Genomic DNA, 24,043 nt, shown 5'->3' on the forward strand with positions numbered 1-24,043 from the left:
ATATTAGTGTTCGAAATATATCTTGTTACATCCGTTTTTGTATCATATTTACCTTTTTTTATATTTACCGTATGAAGAACTGCATTAGGCTATCAGAGCCGGCTGATAGATACTTGCCTCGAATTTTGTACCATCAAACATGTATCAATTTACAGTAGGGTACATGTTTGATAGTAGAAAAAGCGGGCAAGTGTATGTGGTCAACGCTTCATTAAGATTACAAAATAACACACATTTTCAATATCACTTCAATAAGGCCCAAAGAGTGGAACCTAGTCACTATCTGTGAATGCTAGTTCGACCATTCTTGTGCCACTTAGATCCCATGGTTTGACTACTTTCTTGAAATTGAATAATTATCTTATTTTTCTAATCTTATAAATGCATAACACCCGAATCAATAACGATACAAATTTAATACTCTCGAGCCACCTTTGCTATGTTTGATTGTGCGGCCGTCTTTTTTTTCGCAAGCCAGGAGTACTCCCACAATACCCCATGAAAATTCATAGTATCAAGGAATCAAATTGTCAGTCTGCCAATTGCACGGTCTTCAAGTGTCCTGTCCATTTAGCATTCGAATGAAATGATCACATAACCTGCTCTCCATTACATAGCTGAAATAAAGCCCACTTCGCGTTAAACCAAACAAATCCTGAATCCATCTGAAATACATTTTTGTTTTCGAACAGCAGCCAAGTTTGTTGCAAAACATTTGAAAATACCTCAAATCTTCATTTTATTGTAAGAGAAATGCATACAAATTGTGGGTGTTTAGATACTCCTGCGTGAGCTGTGAATGCTTCTTTAATAATATTGACCTGGCAAGTTGAAGAAATGAATTCAAATTATTTAAATTTTGATTTACTTTGATAATGTGGAAAATCAAAGTGATCTAAAATCACTAATGGAAAGATTGGAAGAATTGTGTGTATAATTTCAATCATATTTTATAATTCCATAACAGTAGTGGTGGACAACAAAAACTTGCTATGATTTTATTAAAGAAATCCCTATTTAGTATTCGTTAGTTTCAATTAAACATACTGTTAATGTATCAATACACTTAAGTAAAAAGACAAAACTAAGCCAGTAATTAAAAGTAATGACTATTGTTTTTGATTGATTGATTGATTGTTGGTTGCTTAACGTCCAGTGGCAAATATTTCATGCATATTCAGGACGAGAACAAATTAACAATAAATACAATAGGTAGGTTCTGTAATAGACGCGTCCGGGATTAAGGTCTAAATTTCTTTCCAGTTCACTTGTGCTAATGTACACAGACATGAACACAATTGAGAACTATATGTCAGAGTGTATAGATTTAGTAGTTAATCTGTCCACTTTCTGTTTGGAGGCCGGTGTCTGAAGAAAAATCCATTACCATTTTCGCGGGAAATAAATAATTGCAGAACCAAATGTCGGTTTACTGGCGATGTTAATTACATGCAGACAGAGAGTTCAATACCTAACATAGTTGAAATAAAAGTACAGAAGCTACACAACAACATTAATTACTATTCGAAGTCTGCATTACTTAATTCTTGATATGAAAATGCAAGGATGTGTTCTACCCCTGCATGCCTAGCTTTCTCCATTTTCTTTTCTTTTCGTCTTCTTCTTGTTTGTTTTTTTGCCATAATCTGCCTCGTCAGTAGTTACGGCCCTGCGAATTCGGCAACATTTAATATTTTGCGACAAACAAATGGAAGTTTTTAACGACCTTGACTGGCTATACAGCTGGCGACAAAACACCTCTGATCATAGATTTAACGGTTCATCGGTTCATTAGACCACACTGCCATTACAATCTCTGTTTTAATTGGTTACTATGTTTTGGCGGTTTTTTCTATTGTTCTAATTTTTCAACTCATACCATGATGGAATTCATTTGGAAGGTCAGTTTTATTCTTTCTTTATTAATAAAATGGTCTAGTAATAATTCATAAGTGTTACTTATACACAGAATCAACGTTTATTTTAGCAGAGACATGTAGACATATATATATATATATATGTCTCATATTTTAGTAACTATCGAAAAGGAGAGTTAATCCATTATAAAATGACAATCAGAAGAAAAGAAGATTTTACGGTCATATTTCATAACTCCGTAATCTTATTTAGATTTGTTATACTATGATATTTAGTCTGGTTTATATATGACTTGTGTTTACCAATTGATTGACTGAACGTTTCGGATCGAGTAGACCGATTAGACCTACAGTATAACATGAGACTTCGTAGGTTCTAACTTCATATCGTTTGCATTCAGCGTTTTTTTATCGGTTATTTTGTGTAAATCGATTGGAAATAACACGGCATAGAAATAAATAGAAATAAGAATAGTTCTATAAATGATCAAATGGGTTAAATTTGAATTTTTATCATAAACAGATATTTTTTTTTGTAAACTGATGAATTGAGCCCTTTTCAACTGATTTTTATAGCTTGTTCCTATGTTGTACTGTACAACACTATCCCAGGTTAGAGGGAGGGTTGGCACCTTCAAACTAGCTTAACCCTGCCATATTCTGTTTGTGTCTGTCCTACGTCAGGAGCCTATAATTCAGTAGCAGTTGGTTTTTGCTGTATATCATTTTGTTTTTTCTTTCATGGTTTTGTACTTAAAATCGGGCTGTTTTCTCATTTGAATTGTTTTGCATTGCATTTGTCATTTTGGGGCCTTTCATATCTGACTATCTGGGAACAAACCCTCTATATGGTGTTTATACCTGTATAGAGGAATAACCCTTCTAAAGAAGGATAATTATCCCTCTATAGAGGAATATAATTGTTTGTATAAAAAAAAAGATGTGGTATGATTGCCAATGAGACAACTCGCCACAAGAGTCCAAATGACACAGAAATTAACAACTATAGGTCACTGTTAGGCCTTCAACAATGAGCATAGCCCATACTGCATAGTCAGCTATAAAAGGCCCCGAAATTGACAAATGTAAAACAATTCAAACAAGAATGGATTTAGTGTAAAGACGCCATAAACAGTCGGAGGAAAACATGACCTTGTGCAATGCCAAGATACAGGATTATTATTATTATTATTAGATGGATTAAAAGCAAAACATGGCAAATGTGCATTTTCTACTTATTGTGGCAGTAACCTGCAACATTTGATGATCAGGTAAATTCCACTCAGTTATGCCTCAATGAACAGATTTTTACATATATGTAAGAGAATGATAATCCCTTTCTTCATGATTAAGTACAAGTGTTATTGAGTACTTATCATGAAGTAAGGGATAATCATTCTCTTGTCAGTGTAAATTAAATGTTTATAATTGATGCATAACTTCATTTTCAGCATTTCATTTATGGGTTAGTTTTAGTGATGTAAGGACTGTCTTATAATTTGGGAGATATTTTTAAAATGCATTATAGACATTAGGTGACACAACAGTAAAAAGAAAAGGTATGAATTGTATATGTTTCGAATGTAAATCATGAAATATTTTAGTGAGGAATTATCCTTTTTTTATTTACAGTTTAAATCAATAAATACATTTGAGTTACAACTAATTTTATTTCACAGCCAATATTTTGGTCCAGCTTTATAAATCAAAAAACTATTTCATTATGTCAGGGAAATGATCTAATAAAATGCATTTAAAAGTTTAAATATATTCAAAACCTAAATCAATTTCCTGGTTTTTTTTATTTCTTTTATCAGAATATTGGAAATAACTATTCTTCCCAACCTCCGGTTCAGAAAGATAAAAATTTAGGTTATTTTTTATTTTAAAACGTTTTTCTTTTTTTTGCATTGCTTTGATATTGTTTTTAGTAATTTGAAGTTTATTAATATTTTCATAATGCCATTAAACATACAAATTTTACAAGATGATGATGTAGGTATTTTGTCGTTACAATTGTACTTAAACTGTTAATAGTTGTAAGGTAATAAAATCAGTTTTCCCTGGAGAAACAGCTTGAAAATTTATTACAAATTAGTCCAAAATTTCTTTTCAAATTTATACTCTAATGAAAAAAGTATACTTGTACTCCAATTTAGGATTTGAATTAAAACAAGCATCACATTAATTTCTGAATTAATTATAACAGCAAATAGTCTCTTAACATTGACAATTTGGAAACCCTTTCTCTAATAGTCTCACCTGTACGAAAGTAAAGTTTCCAATTGTCAATTTGGATATCTACATATTTAGTCGATTTTTTTTTTAAAGTAATTTGGAAAATATGACTTGATTTAGATTGTTTGAAATTCATTTGAATTTTAATCATTTCTGTTCAAAATGTATACATCAGATTGTTTTGGTTAGCCATCAACTTCTGATAATTTGACAGGCACATTAATTTCGGAAATAATGATTATATCATTAAACCGTCTTCATTACTGATTGAAATATAGATTTAAAATGAAAATAAGTTAATGATATACAGTCAAAAAGAGCAATTGACCAATGATGATGGCTGCCATTAATGCCAGTTTTTCTTTATAGATATTTTGAAAGAAAAACAAATTAAAGTAGCAAATTTTTTAAGTTTTATATTTGGTTCAATATTTTTGAACTTATTTTGTTTTTGTTTCAGATACCAGCCCCAGGATATTTACGTTAGGACAGGTAACATATGCATCGGAAAGTAAGTATATTTTTTTTTATTTATTAATAGTTGTCTAATAGATATTAAAATAATTTGAATATGTATTACAGATAGACGGGAGCCAACAGAGAAGAAGAAGACAGTACAGTCCTAGACATGGAGATGATTAAATTGTAGATGCCAAGATGATGATGTAGGTATTTTGTTGTTACAATTGTACTTAAACTGTTAATAGTTGTAAGGTAATAAAATCAGTTTTCCCTGGAGAAACAGCTTGAAAATTTATTACAAATTAGTCCAAAATTTCTTTTCAAATTTATACTCTAATGAAAAAAGTAAACTTGTACTCCAATTTAGGATTTGAATTAAAACATGCATCACATTAATTTCTGAATTAATTATAACAGCAAATAGTCTCTTAACATTGACAATTTGGAAACCCTTTCTCTAATAGTCTACCTGTACGAATGTAAAGATTCCGATTGTCAATTTGGATATCTACATATTTAGTCGATTTTTTTTTTAAAGTAATTTGGAAAATATGACTTGGTTTAGATTGTTTGAAATTCAGTTGAATTTTAATCATTTCTGTTCAAAATGTATACATCAGATTGTTTTGGTTAGCCACCAACTTCTGATAATTTGACACGCACATTAATTTCGGAAATAATGATTATATCATTAAACCGTCTTCATTACTGATTGAAATATAGATTTAAAATGAAAATAAGTTAATGATATACAGTCAAAAAGAGCAATTGACCAATGATGATGGCTGCCATTAATGCCAGTTTTTCTTTATAGATATTTTGAAAGAAAAACAAATTAAAGTAGCAAATTTTTTAAGTTTTATATTTGGTTCAATATTTTTGAACTTATTTTGTTTTTGTTTCAGATACCAGCCCCAGGATATTTACGTCAGGACAGGTAACATATGCATCGGAAAGTAAGTATATTTTTTTTTATTTATTAATAGTTGTCTAATAGATATTAAAATAATTTGAATATGTATTACAGATAGACGGGAGCCAACAGAGAAGAAGAAGACAGTACAGTCCTAGACATGGAGATGATTAAATTGTAGATGCCAAGATGATGATGTAGGTATTTTGTTGTTACAATTGTACTTAAACTGTTAATAGTTGTACGGTAATAAAATCAGTTTTCCCTGGAGAAACAGCTTGAAAATTTATTACAAATTAGTCCAAAATTTCTTTTCAAATTTATACTCTAATGAAAAAAGTATACTTGTACTCCAATTTAGGATTTGAATTAAAACATGCATCACATCAATTTCTGAATTAATTATAACAGCAAATAGTCTCTTAACATTGACAATTTGGAAACCCTTTCTCTAATAGTCTCACCTGTACGAAAGTAAAGTTTCCGATTGTCAATTTGGATATCTACATATTTAGTCGATTTTTTTTTAAAGTAATTTGGAAAATATGACTTGATTTAGATTGTTTGAAATTCAGTTGAATTTTAATCATTTCTGTTCAAAATGTATACATCAGATTGTTTTGGTTAGCCACCAACTTCTGATAATTTGACACGCACATTAATTTCGGAAATAATGATTATATCATTAAACCGTCTTCATTACTGATTGAAATATAGATTTAAAATGAAAATAAGTTAATGATATACAGTCAAAAAGAGCAATTGACCAATGATGATGGCTGCCATTAATGCCAGTTTTTCTTTATAGATATTTTGAAAGAAAAACAAATTAAAGTAGCAAATTTTTTAAGTTTTATATTTGGTTCAATATTTTTGAACTTATTTTGTTTTTGTTTCAGATACCAGCCCCAGGATATTTACGTCAGGACAGGTAACATATGCATCGGAAAGTAAGTATATTTTTTTTTATTTATTAATAGTTGTCTAATAGATATTAAAATAATTTGAATATGTATTACAGATAGACGGGAGCCAACAGAGAAGAAGAAGACAGTACAGTCCTAGACATGGAGATGATTAAATTGTAGATGCCAAGATGATGATGTAGGTATTTTGTTGTTACAATTGTACTTAAACTGTTAATAGTTGTACGGTAATAAAATCAGTTTTCCCTGGAGAAACAGCTTGAAAATTTATTACAAATTAGTCCAAAATTTCTTTTCAAATTTATACTCTAATGAAAAAAGTATACTTGTACTCCAATTTAGGATTTGAATTAAAACATGCATCACATCAATTTCTGAATTAATTATAACAGCAAATAGTCTCTTAACATTGACAATTTGGAAACCCTTTCTCTAATAGTCTCACCTGTACGAAAGTAAAGTTTCCGATTGTCAATTTGGATATCTACATATTTAGTCGATTTTTTTTTAAAGTAATTTGGAAAATATGACTTGATTTAGATTGTTTGAAATTCAGTTGAATTTTAATCATTTCTGTTCAAAATGTATACATCAGATTGTTTTGGTTAGCCACCAACTTCTGATAATTTGACACGCACATTAATTTCGGAAATAATGATTATATCATTAAACCGTCTTCATTACTGATTGAAATATAGATTTAAAATGAAAATAAGTTAATGATATACAGTCAAAAAGAGCAATTGACCAATGATGATGGCTGCCATTAATGCCAGTTTTTCTTTATAGATATTTTGAAAGAAAAACAAATTAAAGTAGCAAATTTTTTAAGTTTTATATTTGGTTCAATATTTTTGAACTTATTTTGTTTTTGTTTCAGATACCAGCCCCAGGATATTTACGTCAGGACAGGTAACATATGCATCGGAAAGTAAGTATATTTTTTTTTATTTATTAATAGTTGTCTAATAGATATTAAAATAATTTGAATATGTATTACAGATAGACGGGAGCCAACAGAGAAGAAGAAGACAGTACAGTCCTAGACATGGAGATGATTAAATTGTAGATGCCAAGATGATGATGTAGGTATTTTGTTGTTACAATTGTACTTAAACTGTTAATAGTTGTACGGTAATAAAATCAGTTTTCCCTGGAGAAACAGCTTGAAAATTTATTACAAATTAGTCCAAAATTTCTTTTCAAATTTATACTCTAATGAAAAAAGTATACTTGTACTCCAATTTAGGATTTGAATTAAAACATGCATCACATCAATTTCTGAATTAATTATAACAGCAAATAGTCTCTTAACATTGACAATTTGGAAACCCTTTCTCTAATAGTCTCACCTGTACGAAAGTAAAGTTTCCGATTGTCAATTTGGATATCTACATATTTAGTCGATTTTTTTTTAAAGTAATTTGGAAAATATGACTTGATTTAGATTGTTTGAAATTCAGTTGAATTTTAATCATTTCTGTTCAAAATGTATACATCAGATTGTTTTGGTTAGCCACCAACTTCTGATAATTTGACACGCACATTAATTTCGGAAATAATGATTATATCATTAAACCGTCTTCATTACTGATTGAAATATAGATTTAAAATGAAAATAAGTTAATGATATACAGTCAAAAAGAGCAATTGACCAATGATGATGGCTGCCATTAATGCCAGTTTTTCTTTATAGATATTTTGAAAGAAAAACAAATTAAAGTAGCAAATTTTTTAAGTTTTATATTTGGTTCAATATTTTTGAACTTATTTTGTTTTTGTTTCAGATACCAGCCCCAGGATATTTACGTCAGGACAGGTAACATATGCATCGGAAAGTAAGTATATTTTTTTTTATTTATTAATAGTTGTCTAATAGATATTAAAATAATTTGAATATGTATTACAGATAGACGGGAGCCAACAGAGAAGAAGAAGACAGTACAGTCCTAGACATGGAGATGATTAAATTGTAGATGCCAAGATGATGATGTAGGTATTTTGTTGTTACAATTGTACTTAAACTGTTAATAGTTGTACGGTAATAAAATCAGTTTTCCCTGGAGAAACAGCTTGAAAATTTATTACAAATTAGTCCAAAATTTCTTTTCAAATTTATACTCTAATGAAAAAAGTATACTTGTACTCCAATTTAGGATTTGAATTAAAACATGCATCACATCAATTTCTGAATTAATTATAACAGCAAATAGTCTCTTAACATTGACAATTTGGAAACCCTTTCTCTAATAGTCTCACCTGTACGAAAGTAAAGTTTCCGATTGTCAATTTGGATATCTACATATTTAGTCGATTTTTTTTTAAAGTAATTAGGAAAATATGACTTGATTTAGATTGTTTGAAATTCAGTTGAATTTTAATCATTTCTGTTCAAAATGTATACATCAGATTGTTTTGGTTAGCCACCAACTTCTGATAATTTGACACGCACATTAATTTCGGAAATAATGATTATATCATTAAACTGTCTTCATTACTGATTGAAATATAGATTTAAAATGAAAATAAGTTAATGATATACAGTCAAAAAGAGCAATTGTCCAATGATGATGGCTGCCATTAATGCCAGTTTTTCTTTATAGATATTTTGAAAGAAAAACAAATTAAAGTAGCAAATTTTTTAAGTTTTATATTTGGTTCAATATTTTTGAACTTATTTTGTTTTTGTTTCAGATACCAGCCCCAGGATATTTACGTCAGGACAGGTAACATATGCATCGGAAAGTAAGTATATTTTTTTTTATTTATTAATAGTTGTCTAATAGATATTAAAATAATTTGAATATGTATTACAGATAGACGGGAGCCAACAGAGAAGAAGAAGACAGTACAGTCCTAGACATGGAGATGATTAAATTGTAGATGCCAAGATGATGATGTAGGTATTTTGTTGTTACAATTGTACTTAAACTGTTAATAGTTGTAAGGTAATAAAATCAGTTTTCCCTGGAGAAACAGCTTGAAAATTTATTACAAATTAGTCCAAAATTTCTTTTCAAATTTATACTCTAATGAAAAAAGTATACTTGTACTCCAATTTAGGATTTGAATTAAAACATGCATCACATTAATTTCTGAATTAATTATAACAGCAAATAGTCTCTTAACATTGACAATTTGGAAACCCTTTCTCTAATAGTCTCACCTGTACGAAAGTAAAGTTTCCGATTGTCAATTTGGATATCTACATATTTAGTCGATTTTTTTTTAAAGTAATTTGGAAAATATGACTTGATTTAGATTGTTTGAAATTCAGTTGAATTTTAATCATTTCTGTTCAAAATGTATACATCAGATTGTTTTGGTTAGCCACCAACTTCTGATAATTTGACACGCACATTAATTTCGGAAATAATGATTATATCATTAAACCGTCTTCATTACTGATTGAAATATAGATTTAAAATGAAAATAAGTTAATGATATACAGTCAAAAAGAGCAATTGACCAATGATGATGCCTGCCATTAATGCCAGTTTTTCTTTATAGTTATTTTGAAAGAAAAACAAATTAAAGTAACAAATTTTTTAAGTTTTATATTTGGTTCAATATTTTTGAACTTATTTTGTTTTTGTTTCAGATACCAGCCCCAGGATATTTACGTCAGGACAGGTAACATATGCATCGGAAAGTAAGTATATTTTTTTTTATTTATTAATAGTTGTCTAATAGATATTAAAATAATTTGAATATGTATTACAGATAGACGGGAGCCAACAGAGAAGAAGAAGACAGTACAGTCCTAGACATGGAGATGATTAAATTGTAGATGCCAAGATGATGATGTAGGTATTTTGTTGTTACAATTGTACTTAAACTGTTAATAGTTGTAAGGTAATAAAATCAGTTTTCCCTGGAGAAATAGCTTGAAAATTTATTACAAATTAGTCCAAAATTTCTTTTCAAATTTATACTCTAATGAAAAAAGTATACTTTTACTCCAATTTAGGATTTGAATTAAAACATGCATCACATTAATTTCTGAATTAATTATAACAGCAAATAGTCTCTTAACATTGACAATTTGGAAACCCTTTCTCTAATAGTCTACCTGTACGAAAGTAAAGTTTCCGATTGTCAATTTGGATATCTACATATTTAGTCGATTTTTTTTTAAAGTAATTTGGAAAATATGACTTGATTTAGATTGTTTGAAATTCAGTTGAATTTTAATCATTTCTGTTCAAAATGTATACATCAGATTGTTTTGGTTAGCCACCAACTTCTGATAATTTGACACGCACATTAATTTCGGAAATAATGATTATATCATTAAACCGTCTTTATTACTGATTGAAATATAGATTTAAAATGAAAATAAGTTAATGATATACAGTCAAAAAGAGCAATTGACCAATGATGATGGCTGCCATTAATGCCAGTTTTTATTTATAGATATTTTGAAAGAAAAACAAATTAAAGTAGCAAATTTTTTAAGTTTTATATTTGGTTCAATATTTTTGAACTTATTTTGTTTTTGTTTCAGATACCAGCCCCAGGATATTTACGTCAGGACAGGTAACATATGCATCGGAAAGTAAGTATATTTTTTTTTATTTATTAATAGTTGTCTAATAGATATTAAAATAATTTGAATATGTATTACAGATAGACGGGAGCCAACAGAGAAGAAGAAGACAGTACAGTCCTAGACATGGAGATGATTAAATTGTAGATGCCAAGATGATGATGTAGGTATTTTGTTGTTACAATTGTACTTAAACTGTTAATAGTTGTAAGGTAATAAAATCAGTTTTCCCTGGAGAAACAGCTTGAAAATTTATTACAAATTAGTCCAAAATTTCTTTTCAAATTTATACTCTAATGAAAAAAGTATACTTGTACTCCAATTTAGGATTTGAATTAAAACATGCATCACATTAATTTCTGAATTAATTATAACAGCAAATAGTCTCTTAACATTGACAATTTGGAAACCCTTTCTCTAATAGTCTCACCTGTACGAAAGTAAAGTTTCCGATTGTCAATTTGGATATCTACATATTTAGTCGATTTTTTTTTAAAGTAATTTGGAAAATATGACTTGATTTAGATTGTTTGAAATTCAGTTGAATTTTAATCATTTCTGTTCAAAATGTATACATCAGATTGTTTTGGTTAGCCACCAACTTCTGATAATTTGACACGCACATTAATTTCGGAAATAATGATTATATCATTAAACCGTCTTCATTACTGATTGAAATATAGATTTAAAATGAAAATAAGTTAATGATATACATTCAAAAAGAGCAATTGACCAATGATGATGGCTGCCATTAATGCCAGTTTTTCTTTTTAGATATTTTGAAAGAAAAACAAATTAAAGTAGCGATTTTTTTAAGTTTTATATTTGGTTCAATATTTTTGAACTTATTTTGTTTTTGTTTCAGATACCAGCCCCAGGATATTTACGTCAGGACAGGTAACATATGCATCGGAAAGTAAGTATATTTTTTTTTATTTATTAATAGTTGTCTAATAGATATTAAAATAATTTGAATATGTATTACAGATAGATGGGAGCCAACAGAGAAGAAGAAGACAGTACAGTCATAGACATGGAGATGATTAAATTGTAGATGCCAAGATGATGATGTAGGTATTTTGTTGTTACAATTGTACTTAAACTGTTAATAGTTGTAAGGTAATAAAATCAGTTTTCCCTGGAGAAATAGCTTGAAAATTTATTACAAATTAGTCCAAAATTTCTTTTCAAATTTATACTCTAATGAAAAAAGTATACTTTTACTCCAATTTAGGATTTGAATTAAAACATGCATCACATTAATTTCTGAATTAATTATAACAGCAAATAGTCTCTTAACATTGACAATTTGGAAACCCTTTCTCTAATAGTCTACCTGTACGAAAGTAAAGTTTCCGATTGTCAATTTGGATATCTACATATTTAGTCGATTTTTTTTTAAAGTAATTTGGAAAATATGACTTGATTTAGATTGTTTGAAATTCAGTTGAATTTTAATCATTTCTGTTCAAAATGTATACATCAGATTGTTTTGGTTAGCCACCAACTTCTGATAATTTGACACGCACATTAATTTCGGAAATAATGATTATATCATTAAACCGTCTTTATTACTGATTGAAATATAGATTTAAAATGAAAATAAGTTAATGATATACAGTCAAAAAGAGCAATTGACCAATGATGATGGCTGCCATTAATGCCAGTTTTTATTTATAGATATTTTGAAAGAAAAACAAATTAAAGTAGCAAATTTTTTAAGTTTTATATTTGGTTCAATATTTTTGAACTTATTTTGTTTTTGTTTCAGATACCAGCCCCAGGATATTTACGTCAGGACAGGTAACATATGCATCGGAAAGTAAGTATATTTTTTTTTATTTATTAATAGTTGTCTAATAGATATTAAAATAATTTGAATATGTATTACAGATAGACGGGAGCCAACAGAGAAGAAGAAGACAGTACAGTCCTAGACATGGAGATGATTAAATTGTAGATGCCAAGATGATGATGTAGGTATTTTGTTGTTACAATTGTACTTAAACTGTTAATAGTTGTAAGGTAATAAAATCAGTTTTCCCTGGAGAAACAGCTTGAAAATTTATTACAAATTAGTCCAAAATTTCTTTTCAAATTTATACTCTAATGAAAAAAGTATACTTGTACTCCAATTTAGGATTTGAATTAAAACATGCATCACATTAATTTCTGAATTAATTATAACAGCAAATAGTCTCTTAACATTGACAATTTGGAAACCCTTTCTCTAATAGTCTCACCTGTACGAAAGTAAAGTTTCCGATTGTCAATTTGGATATCTACATATTTAGTCGATTTTTTTTTAAAGTAATTTGGAAAATATGACTTGATTTAGATTGTTTGAAATTCAGTTGAATTTTAATCATTTCTGTTCAAAATGTATACATCAGATTGTTTTGGTTAGCCACCAACTTCTGATAATTTGACACGCACATTAATTTCGGAAATAATGATTATATCATTAAACCGTCTTCATTACTGATTGAAATATAGATTTAAAATGAAAATAAGTTAATGATATACAGTCAAAAAGAGCAATTGACCAATGATGATGCCTGCCGTTAATGCCAGTTTTTCTTTATAGATATTTTGAAAGAAAAACAAATTAAAGTAACAAATTTTTTAAGTTTTATATTTGGTTCAATATTTTTGAACTTATTTTGTTTTTGTTTCAGATACCAGCCCCAGGATATTTACGTCAGGACAGGTAACATATGCATCGGAAAGTAAGTATATTTTTTTTTATTTATTAATAGTTGTCTAATAGATATTAAAATAATTTGAATATGTATTACAGATAGACGGGAGCCAACAGAGAAGAAGAAGACAGTACAGTCCTAGACATGGAGATGATTAAATTGTAGATGCCAAGATGATGATGTAGGTATTTTGTTGTTACAATTGTACTTAAACTGTTAATAGTTGTAAGGTAATAAAATCAGTTTTCCCTGGAGAAATAGCTTGAAAATTTATTACAAATTAGTCCAAAATTTCTTTTCAAATTTATACTCTAATGAAAAAAGTATACTTTTACTCCAATTTAGGATTTGAATTAAAACATGCATCACATTAATTTCTGAATTAATTATAACAGCAAATAGTCTCTTAACATTGACAATTTGGAAACCCTTTCTCTAATAGTCTACCTGTACGAAAGTAAAGTTTCCGATTGTCAATTTGGATATCTACATATTTAGTCGATTTTTTTTTAAAGTAATTTGGAAAATATGACTTGATTTAGATTGTTTGAAATTCAGTTGAATTTTAATCATTTCTGTTCAAAATGTATACATCAGATTGTTTTGGTTAGCCACCAACTTCTGATAATTTGACACGCACATTAATTTCGGAAATAATGATTATATCATTAAACCGTCTTTATTACTGATTGAAATATAGATTTAAAATGAAAATAAGTTAATGATATACAGTCAAAAAGAGCAATTGACCAATGATGATGGCTGCCATTAATGCCAGTTTTTATTTATAGATATTTTGAAAGAAAAACAAATTAAAGTAGCAAATTTTTTAAGTTTTATATTTGGTTCAATATTTTTGAACTTATTTTGTTTTTGTTTCAGATACCAGCCCCAGGATATTTACGTCAGGACAGGTAACATATGCATCGGAAAGTAAGTATATTTTTTTTTATTTATTAATAGTTGTCTAATAGATATTAAAATAATTTGAATATGTATTACAGATAGACGGGAGCCAACAGAGAAGAAGAAGACAGTACAGTCCTAGACATGGAGATGATTAAATTGTAGATGCCAAGATGATGATGTAGGTATTTTGTTGTTACAATTGTACTTAAACTGTTAATAGTTGTAAGGTAATAAAATCAGTTTTCCCTGGAGAAACAGCTTGAAAATTTATTACAAATTAGTCCAAAATTTCTTTTCAAATTTATACTCTAATGAAAAAAGTATACTTGTACTCCAATTTAGGATTTGAATTAAAACATGCATCACATTAATTTCTGAATTAATTATAACAGCAAATAGTCTCTTAACATTGACAATTTGGAAACCCTTTCTCTAATAGTCTCACCTGTACGAAAGTAAAGTTTCCGATTGTCAATTTGGATATCTACATATTTAGTCGATTTTTTTTTAAAGTAATTTGGAAAATATGACTTGATTTAGATTGTTTGAAATTCAGTTGAATTTTAATCATTTCTGTTCAAAATGTATACATCAGATTGTTTTGGTTAGCCACCAACTTCTGATAATTTGACACGCACATTAATTTCGGAAATAATGATTATATCATTAAACCGTCTTCATTACTGATTGAAATATAGATTTAAAATGAAAATAAGTTAATGATATACAGTCAAAAAGAGCAATTGACCAATGATGATGCCTGCCGTTAATGCCAGTTTTTCTTTATAGATATTTTGAAAGAAAAACAAATTAAAGTAACAAATTTTTTAAGTTTTATATTTGGTTCAATATTTTTGAACTTATTTTGTTTTTGTTTCAGATACCAGCCCCAGGATATTTACGTCAGGACAGGTAACATATGCATCGGAAAGTAAGTATATTTTTTTTTATTTATTAATAGTTGTCTAATAGATATTAAAATAATTTGAATATGTATTACAGATAGACGGGAGCCAACAGAGAAGAAGAAGACAGTACAGTCCTAGACATGGAGATGATTAAATTGTAGATGCCAAGATGATGATGTAGGTATTTTGTTGTTACAATTGTACTTAAACTGTTAATAGTTGTAAGGTAATAAAATCAGTTTTCCCTGGAGAAACAGCTTAAAAATTTATTACAAATTAGTCCAAAATTTCTTTTCAAATTTATACTCTAATGAAAAAAGTATACTTGTACTCCAATTTAGGATTTGAATTAAAACATGCATCACATTAATTTCTGAATTAATTATAACAGCAAATAGTCTCTTAACATTGACAATTTGGAAACCCTTTCTCTAATAGTCTCACCTGTACGAAAGTAAAGTTTCTGATTGTCAATTTGGATATCTACATATTTAGTGGATTTTTTTTTAAAGTAATTTGGAAAATATGACTTGATTTAGATTGTTTGAAATTCAGTTGAATTTTAATCATTTCTGTTCAAAATGTATACATCAGATTGTTTTGGTTAGCCACCAACTTCTGATAATTTGACACGCACATTAATTTGGGAAATAATGATTATATCATTAAACCGTCTTCATTACTGATTGAAATATAGATTTAAAATGAAAATAAGTTAATGATATACAGTCAAAAAGAGCAATTGACCAATGATGATGCCTGCCATTAATGCCAGTTTTTCTTTATAGATATTTTGAAAGAAAAACAAATTAAAGTAGCAAATTTTTTAAGTTTTATATTTGGTTCAATATTTTTGAACTTATTTTGTTTTTGTTTCAGATACCAGCCCCAGGATATTTACGTCAGGACAGGTAACATATGCATCGGAAAGTAAGTATATTTTTTTTTATTTATTAATAGTTGTCTAATAGATATTAAAATAATTTGAATATGTATTACAGATAGACGGGAGCCAACAGAGAAGAAGAAGACAGTACAGTCCTAGACATGGAGATGATTAAATTGTAGATGCCAAGATGATGATGTAGGTATTTTGTTGTTACAATTGTACTTAAACTGTTAATAGTTGTACGGTAATAAAATCAGTTTTCCCTGGAGAAACAGCTTGAAAATTTATTACAAATTAGTCCAAAATTTCTTTTCAAATTTATACTCTAATGAAAAAAGTATACTTGTACTCCAATTTAGGATTTGAATTAAAACATGCATCACATCAATTTCTGAATTAATTATAACAGCAAATAGTCTCTTAACATTGACAATTTGGAAACCCTTTCTCTAATAGTCTCACCTGTACGAAAGTAAAGTTTCCGATTGTCAATTTGGATATCTACATATTTAGTCGATTTTTTTTTAAAGTAATTAGGAAAATATGACTTGATTTAGATTGTTTGAAATTCAGTTGAATTTTAATCATTTCTGTTCAAAATGTATACATCAGATTGTTTTGGTTAGCCACCAACTTCTGATAATTTGACACGCACATTAATTTCGGAAATAATGATTATATCATTAAACCGTCTTCATTACTGATTGAAATATAGATTTAAAATGAAAATAAGTTAATGATATACAGTCAAAAAGAGCAATTGACCAATGATGATGGCTGCCATTAATGCCAGTTTTTCTTTATAGATATTTTGAAAGAAAAACAAATTAAAGTAGCAAATTTTTTAAGTTTTATATTTGGTTCAATATTTTTGAACTTATTTTGTTTTTGTTTCAGATACCAGCCCCAGGATATTTACGTCAGGACAGGTAACATATGCATCGGAAAGTAAGTATATTTTTTTTTATTTATTAATAGTTGTCTAATAGATATTAAAATAATTTGAATATGTATTACAGATAGACGGGAGCCAACAGAGAAGAAGAAGACAGTACAGTCCTAGACATGGAGATGATTAAATTGTAGATGCCAAGATGATGATGTAGGTATTTTGTTGTTACAATTGTACTTAAACTGTTAATAGTTGTAAGGTAATAAAATCAGTTTTCCCTGGAGAAACAGCTTGAAAATTTATTACACATTAGTCCAAAATTTCTTTTCAAATTTATACTCTAATGAAAAAAGTATACTTGTACTCCAATTTAGGATTTGAATTAAAACATGCATCACATTAATTTCTGAATTAATTATAACAGCAAATAGTCTCTTAACATTGACAATTTGGAAACCCTTTCTCTAATAGTCTCACCTGTACGAAAGTAAAGTTTCCGATTGTCAATTTGGATATCTACATATTTAGTCGATTTTTTTTTAAAGTAATTTGGAAAATATGACTTGATTTAGATTGTTTGAAATTCAGTTGAATTTTAATCATTTCTGTTCAAAATGTTTACATCAGATTGTTTTGGTTAGCCACCAACTTCTGATAATTTGACACGCACATTAATTTCGGAAATAATGATTATATCATTAAACCGTCTTCATTACTGATTGAAATATAGATTTAAAATGAAAATAAGTTAATGATATACATTCAAAAAGAGCAATTGACCAATGATGATGGCTGCCATTAATGCCAGTTTTTCTTTTTAGATATTTTGAAAGAAAAACAAATTAAAGTAGCAATTTTTTTAAGTTTTATATTTGGTTCAATATTTTTGAACTTATTTTGTTTTTGTTTCAGATACCAGCCCCAGGATATTTACGTCAGGACAGGTAACATATGCATCGGAAAGTAAGTATATATTTTTTTTTTTATTAATAGTTGTCTAATAGATATTAAAATAATTTGAATATGTATTACAGATAGACGGGAGCCAACAGAGAAGAAGAAGACAGTACAGTCCTAGACATGGAGATGATTAAATTGTAGATGCCAAGATGATGATGTAGGTATTTTGTTGTTACAATTGTACTTAAACTGTTAATAGTTGTACGGTAATAAAATCAGTTTTCCCTGGAGAAACAGCTTGAAAATTTATTACAAATTAGTCCAAAATTTCTTTTCAAATTTATACTCTAATGAAAAAAGTATACTTGTACTCCAATTTAGGATTTGAATTAAAACATGCATCACATTAATTTCTGAATTAATTATAACAGCAAATAGTCTCTTAACATTGACAATTTGGAAACCTTTTCTCTAATAGTCTCACCTGTACGAAAGTAAAGTTTCCGATTGTCAATTTGGATATCTACATATTTAGTCGATTTTTTTTTAAAGTAATTTGGAAAATATGACTTGATATAGATTGTTTGAAATTCAGTTGAATTTTAATCATTTCTGTTCAAAATGTATACATCAGATTGTTTTGGTTAGCCACCAACTTCTGATAATTTGACACGCACATTAATTTCGGAAATAATGATTATATCATTAAACCGTCTTCATTACTGATTGAAATATAGATTTAAAATGAAAATAAGTTAATGATATACAGTCAAAAAGAGCAATTGACCAATGATGATGGCTGCCATTAATGCCAGTTTTTCTTTATAGATATTTTGAAAGAAAAACAAATTAAAGTAGCAAATTTTTTAAGTTTTATATTTGGTTAAATATTTTTGAACTTATTTTGTTTTTGTTTCAGATACCAGCCCCAGGATATTTACGTCAGGACAGGTAACATATGCATCGGAAAGTAAGTATATTTTTTTTTATTTATTAATAGTTGTCTAATAGATATTAAAATAATTTGAATATGTATAACAGATAGACGGGAGCCAACAGAGAAGAAGAAGACAGTACAGTCCTAGACATAGAGATGATTAAATTGTAGATGCCAAAATGATGATGTAGGTATTTTGTCGTTACAATTGTACTTAAACTGTTAATAGTTGTATGGTAATAAAATCAGTTTTCCCTGGAGAAACAGCTTGAAAATTTATTACAAATTAGTCCAAAATTTCTTTTCAAATTTATACTCTAATGAAAAAAGTATACTTGTACTCCAATTAAGGATTTGAATTAAAACATGCATCACATTAATTTCTGAATTAATTATAACAGCAAATAGTCTCTTAACATTGACAATTTGGACACCCTTTCTCTAATAGTCTCACCTGTATGAAAGTAAAGTTTCCGATTGTCAATTTGGATATCTACATATTTAGTCGATTTTTTTTAAAGTAATTTGGAAAATATGACTTGATTTAGATTGTTTGAAATTCAGTTGAATTTCAGTCATTTCTGTTCAAAATGTATACATCAGATTGTGTTGGTTAGCCACCAACTTCTGATAATTTGACACGCACATTAATTTCGGAAATAATGATTATATCATTAAACCGTCTTCATTACTGATTGAAATATAGATTTAAAGTGAAACAAGTTAATGAAATATAGTCAAAAAGTACAATTGATCAATGATGATAGCTGCCAAAAATAAAAGTAAAAACTAAAGAAGCAAATTTTTCAAAAGTTTTATATTTGGTTTAATATTTTTGAACTTATTTTGTTTTTGTAACAGATTCCAGGAGCAGGTAATTTACATCATACCAGGCTGTCCCGTGGACGTGTTTATATTACAGACGGATGAAGCCCAGAGGAACATTACAGACGGATGGAGCCCAGAGGAACATACAGTCCTAGACCTGAAGTTGCCAGATAATGATGATGAAGGTATTTAGTTTTTACAATTGTAAAATCGATGCTGAATTCTCATCTAGGGGAATAAAACGTTTATATTTATGAACTTGTGCTTTTTTTTTATACAGAATGAACATAATATCATTTTTTATTTTTCTAAGAATAAAATACAAGAAATATTTTTTTCTATATATTTCAATTTTGTTTTGATGCAGGCATCATCCACAATGTCTTTGGCCACACTCATTGCTGTATATAAAATCAGAGTAGGGAAATTATCAATTTTTATTTAACTTGGAAATCACAGTCCTTCATTGCAACCGATGTAATATATGGACTTTTTTTCGCAGTTTTCAACTAAGATAATTTTAAGGTTAAAATATTTCAGTTATCAATTACTTTGTCAAATCTTCATAGAATTTTATGAAAATACGACAACAAACATTTATTTTCCACATTCAAAGTACCAAGAAAGTTATTTTATCAGTTTGATATTTGGTTTCCAGTAACATGAATAAAATAATATATCATTTGAAAAGTAAATTCTGAGACAGATTTCACCTTCAGGGGGAGGCTAGTACAACAAACAGCAAGAATGTGTCATTCAATGGGAGATAGCTCATAGATTATTGAGAAAAAAATTTATGTTGAAACAAAATCAAAACATGTTTTGTTTTTCCAGCTTTTTTAGATATTAAACTGGTATTGATGCTATGCTAAATATTAAGTCAGAAAACTATTTTTTTTTAGCTGACAATTTAACACTTTCGTAAAATATATAATTTGTGTCAATTTTAATTCCTTTTTAGGTTATTACAGCAACTGTTTTCATGGATGGGGAGTAAAACTGGGTGGTCTAATACTTTTCATAAATTAGTAGGTATATAATTCCTCTGTTGAAAACAAATTTTATTTTCATCTTAAAATAAAAATTGATAGGAATATAATGTGCATTAGGCTTGAAAGTTTTAAGAGATTGGTCAGAATTTCTTTTTGTCTACTTTGCACCACAGGGGATATATGGTTATGGTCTTTGTCCAAGTGTCGTAAACACACTAATACTAATGGATGGTTGCTCTTTTTTTTTTTTTAACTTTTTGTCAGATATTCAGAATCCTCTGGTTTTATCCATGAAGTGCCATTACAATTTTGCCCACTAACCCCTACTTATCTTTTCATAATTTTATAACATATAGTTTAAAAAGCCATGTTTGAAAATCTTATAAAATCCTTGTTATTTTTTGATAGTTCTAATTTGCTATAGAATAAATAAATGGAGAATGTGTCCATGAGACAATAATTCCTTATCCAGATAATCAACATGAAACATAAAAATATATAAAACAAAAACTCTATTTGATCTACAAATCATTGAGTCTTATCATTAGTCTTCTTTAATGTTATAAATAAATAAATCGTTTTTTCCAGACAAAATAACAACACGACTGGTGGATTCAATTCTAGGAACCAGTGAAGGAATTAAAAGTGAAGACTTGCGACGGAAAATCCAGGAAACAGGTCTTTTACTGAACAGTATGAGAGAGCCAAGATGATTGTTGGATTTAAACTACTTGGAAAATACCACAAAATGAAGACAAAAAATGCACTGCATCAACAAACAAATCAACTACTGGAATGTCAGGGCATCAGTACCTAGTTCTGATTCTAAAAACAATTGTTCAAAATAAATGGAGAATGTGATAAAGGTGATGACCCTGCTTGCATATAACATTATAAAGGGACAAACAGTAAAATTGATGCCATTTAAATTCAAAGCTGAACAGTGTTTTGTGGTAACTAGCATTGTGTATCAGTTTTAAAACATTTGGTTGAGGTAAAGTTAAAAATGGTAACCATTTTTGGGATGTACAAACAGGTGGACAACACTTAATGCCCCCTCAGCTTCGGTGCTGGCATAAAAAATGAACTATATGTTAACAACAATCAGAAACAAAAATTCTTTTTAAATCACATACTATTGCCTTCATTTTGATTCTAATTTTCAAATCATACCTCGATTAAAATATGACCAATTGCCATGTCAATTGCTGTTAGAATAACAAGGCAAAATAAAAAAATATATATGTTATGGTTCCAGTTACCAGACCCATCCTAGAACTTTTTTTAATTCTGTAAAATAAATTTTGAACAATCCCATTTTATGGAATGTGAATTTCAATAATTAAATTCAAAGACTTCTGTCATATGAATTTCCAATAAAATTATCCACTAAGGCTTAAAATGCAACAAATTCTTAACAGAATGCAACAAAATTAACTAAAAAACATAACATGTCTGTGTATTTTAAAACTGAAAAATATAGAAAATGGAAAACTTGCTGTAGGGGCGTGTACAATACCAGAATCGGACTCTGTGAACACATTTTTTTTCCCTGGATTTTGATAATCCCAAAAAACAATGCCAACCTACGGACCGTATCTTTTTTTGAGAATGTAACTGGAACCACGCATATATTTTTATTTTGCCTAAGTTTTTTTTTTATTATGCAGATGAAGATTTGGATCATTTTGGCTTGAAAGATTGTCAGGAACATGAAAAAACTGAATCCATTATGAACATATGTACACAAACAGGTAGATATATATCTGTATATAGTATTTAAACAAAACATGCTTCAACAGTGTGCAAAATTACTGTTCCATTAATGTATTATGTATTTTAAGGAAAGATGGGGGTACTTTTAACCACAATCTGAAAGCACTAAATTTTACTAATTCTAAATGTTAACTAGTATGTATGATTTTTGCAAGAAAGTGCATGCAAGCCCAATTACATCCTAGTTGAGTGCCTATGCGTGCCCTGTATTAAAGTACATGTACACAAATATATGCACAGCTGAATGTAAATTGGGTTTAAATGAAGCATTGCTCCAAAAAATTTGTTTGTTAAATTGGTCTGGAGTTTCCAGGCTACTTTCTGAGAATGCACTAGCTAAACTAGCCTTTTGGTCATAAAATACCCTAATATAATTGATTCCCTATGCAGATAATCAACATTAAACAATAAAATATAAAAAAAAAACTCTCTGTTTGATCTACAAATCATTGAGTCTGATCATTAGTCTTCTTTAATGTTATAAATCAATAAATCGTTTTTTCCAGACAAAATAACAACAACACTGGTTGATACAATTCTAGGAACTGGTGAAGAAGTTAAGTTTTACAAAATACAGAAGACTTGCAACGGAAAATCCAGGAAACAGGTCATTTACTGAACAGTATGAGAGAGCCAAGATGATTGTTGGATTTAAACTGCTTGAAAAATACAACCAAATGAAGACAAAAAATGCATCAACAAACAAATCAACTAATGGAACGTTTGGGCATCAGTACCTAGTTCTGACTCGTAAAGCAATTGTTCAAAACAAATGGAGAATGTGAAACAGATGATGACCCTGCTTGCATATATTAACATTATAAAGGGACAAACAGTTAATTGATGCAATTTAAATTCAAAGCTGAACAGTGTTTTGTGGTAATTAGCATTTTATATAAGTTTCAAAACATTTTGTCGAGGCAACTTAAAGTTAAAAACGATAACCACTTTTGGGACGTACATACATACAGATGGACAACACTTCATGCCCCCTCAGCTTCGGTGCTGGCATAAAAAATGAACTATATGATTGCCTGCATTTTGACACTAATTTTCAAAACCTACCTCAATTAAAATATGACCAATTGCCATGATTACAGTTAGAGTTAAGGCAAAATAAAAATATATGTGTGGTTCCAGTTAGAACTTTTTTTTGAATTCTGTAAAATAGATTTTGAACGATCCCATTTTATTGAATGTGAATTTCAACAATTGAATTCACAAGCTTCTGTCATATGAATTTCCCATAAAAGTATCTACTAACGCTAAAAATGCAACAAATTCATAACAGAATGCAACAAAATTAACTAAAAATGTAACATGTCTGTTAATTTTACAACTAAAC

At 28.7% G+C, this 24,043-nt stretch overlaps 1 long non-coding RNA gene across 50 annotated transcripts in view; it reads left to right on the top strand.

Moving 5' to 3' along the window:
- The first annotated feature begins 4,587 nt into the window (after nt 1–4,587).
- LOC127733268 (uncharacterized) overlaps nt 4,588–24,043 on the top strand; it is a 193,470-nt gene continuing 174,014 nt past the window's right edge. For 17 of the 50 annotated variants that reach the window (XR_007996976.1, XR_007996939.1, XR_007996943.1 and 14 more), the window contains exons 1-6: nt 19,104–19,289; nt 19,964–20,115; nt 20,892–20,958; nt 21,511–21,875; nt 22,593–22,676; nt 23,205–23,577. This is a non-coding gene — a long non-coding RNA (uncharacterized LOC127733268). Of the gene's footprint in view, nt 4,781–5,460; nt 5,688–6,367; nt 6,595–7,274; nt 7,502–8,181; nt 8,409–9,101; nt 9,316–10,018; nt 10,223–10,919; nt 11,129–11,830; nt 12,036–12,736; nt 12,942–13,644; nt 13,849–14,546; nt 14,755–15,457; nt 15,662–16,356; nt 16,569–17,250; nt 17,476–18,196; nt 18,383–19,101; nt 19,290–19,963; nt 20,116–20,891; nt 20,959–21,510; nt 21,876–22,592; nt 22,677–23,204; nt 23,578–24,043 lie in introns of those variants that run through there. The other 33 variants (XR_007996950.1, XR_007996985.1, XR_007996979.1 and 30 more) reach the window with 28 other exon arrangements.

This window comes from Mytilus californianus, unplaced genomic scaffold (genome assembly GCF_021869535.1).
Source record: "Mytilus californianus isolate M0D057914Y unplaced genomic scaffold, xbMytCali1.0.p SCAF_3, whole genome shotgun sequence".
Taxonomy (NCBI): domain Eukaryota; kingdom Metazoa; phylum Mollusca; class Bivalvia; order Mytilida; family Mytilidae; genus Mytilus; species Mytilus californianus.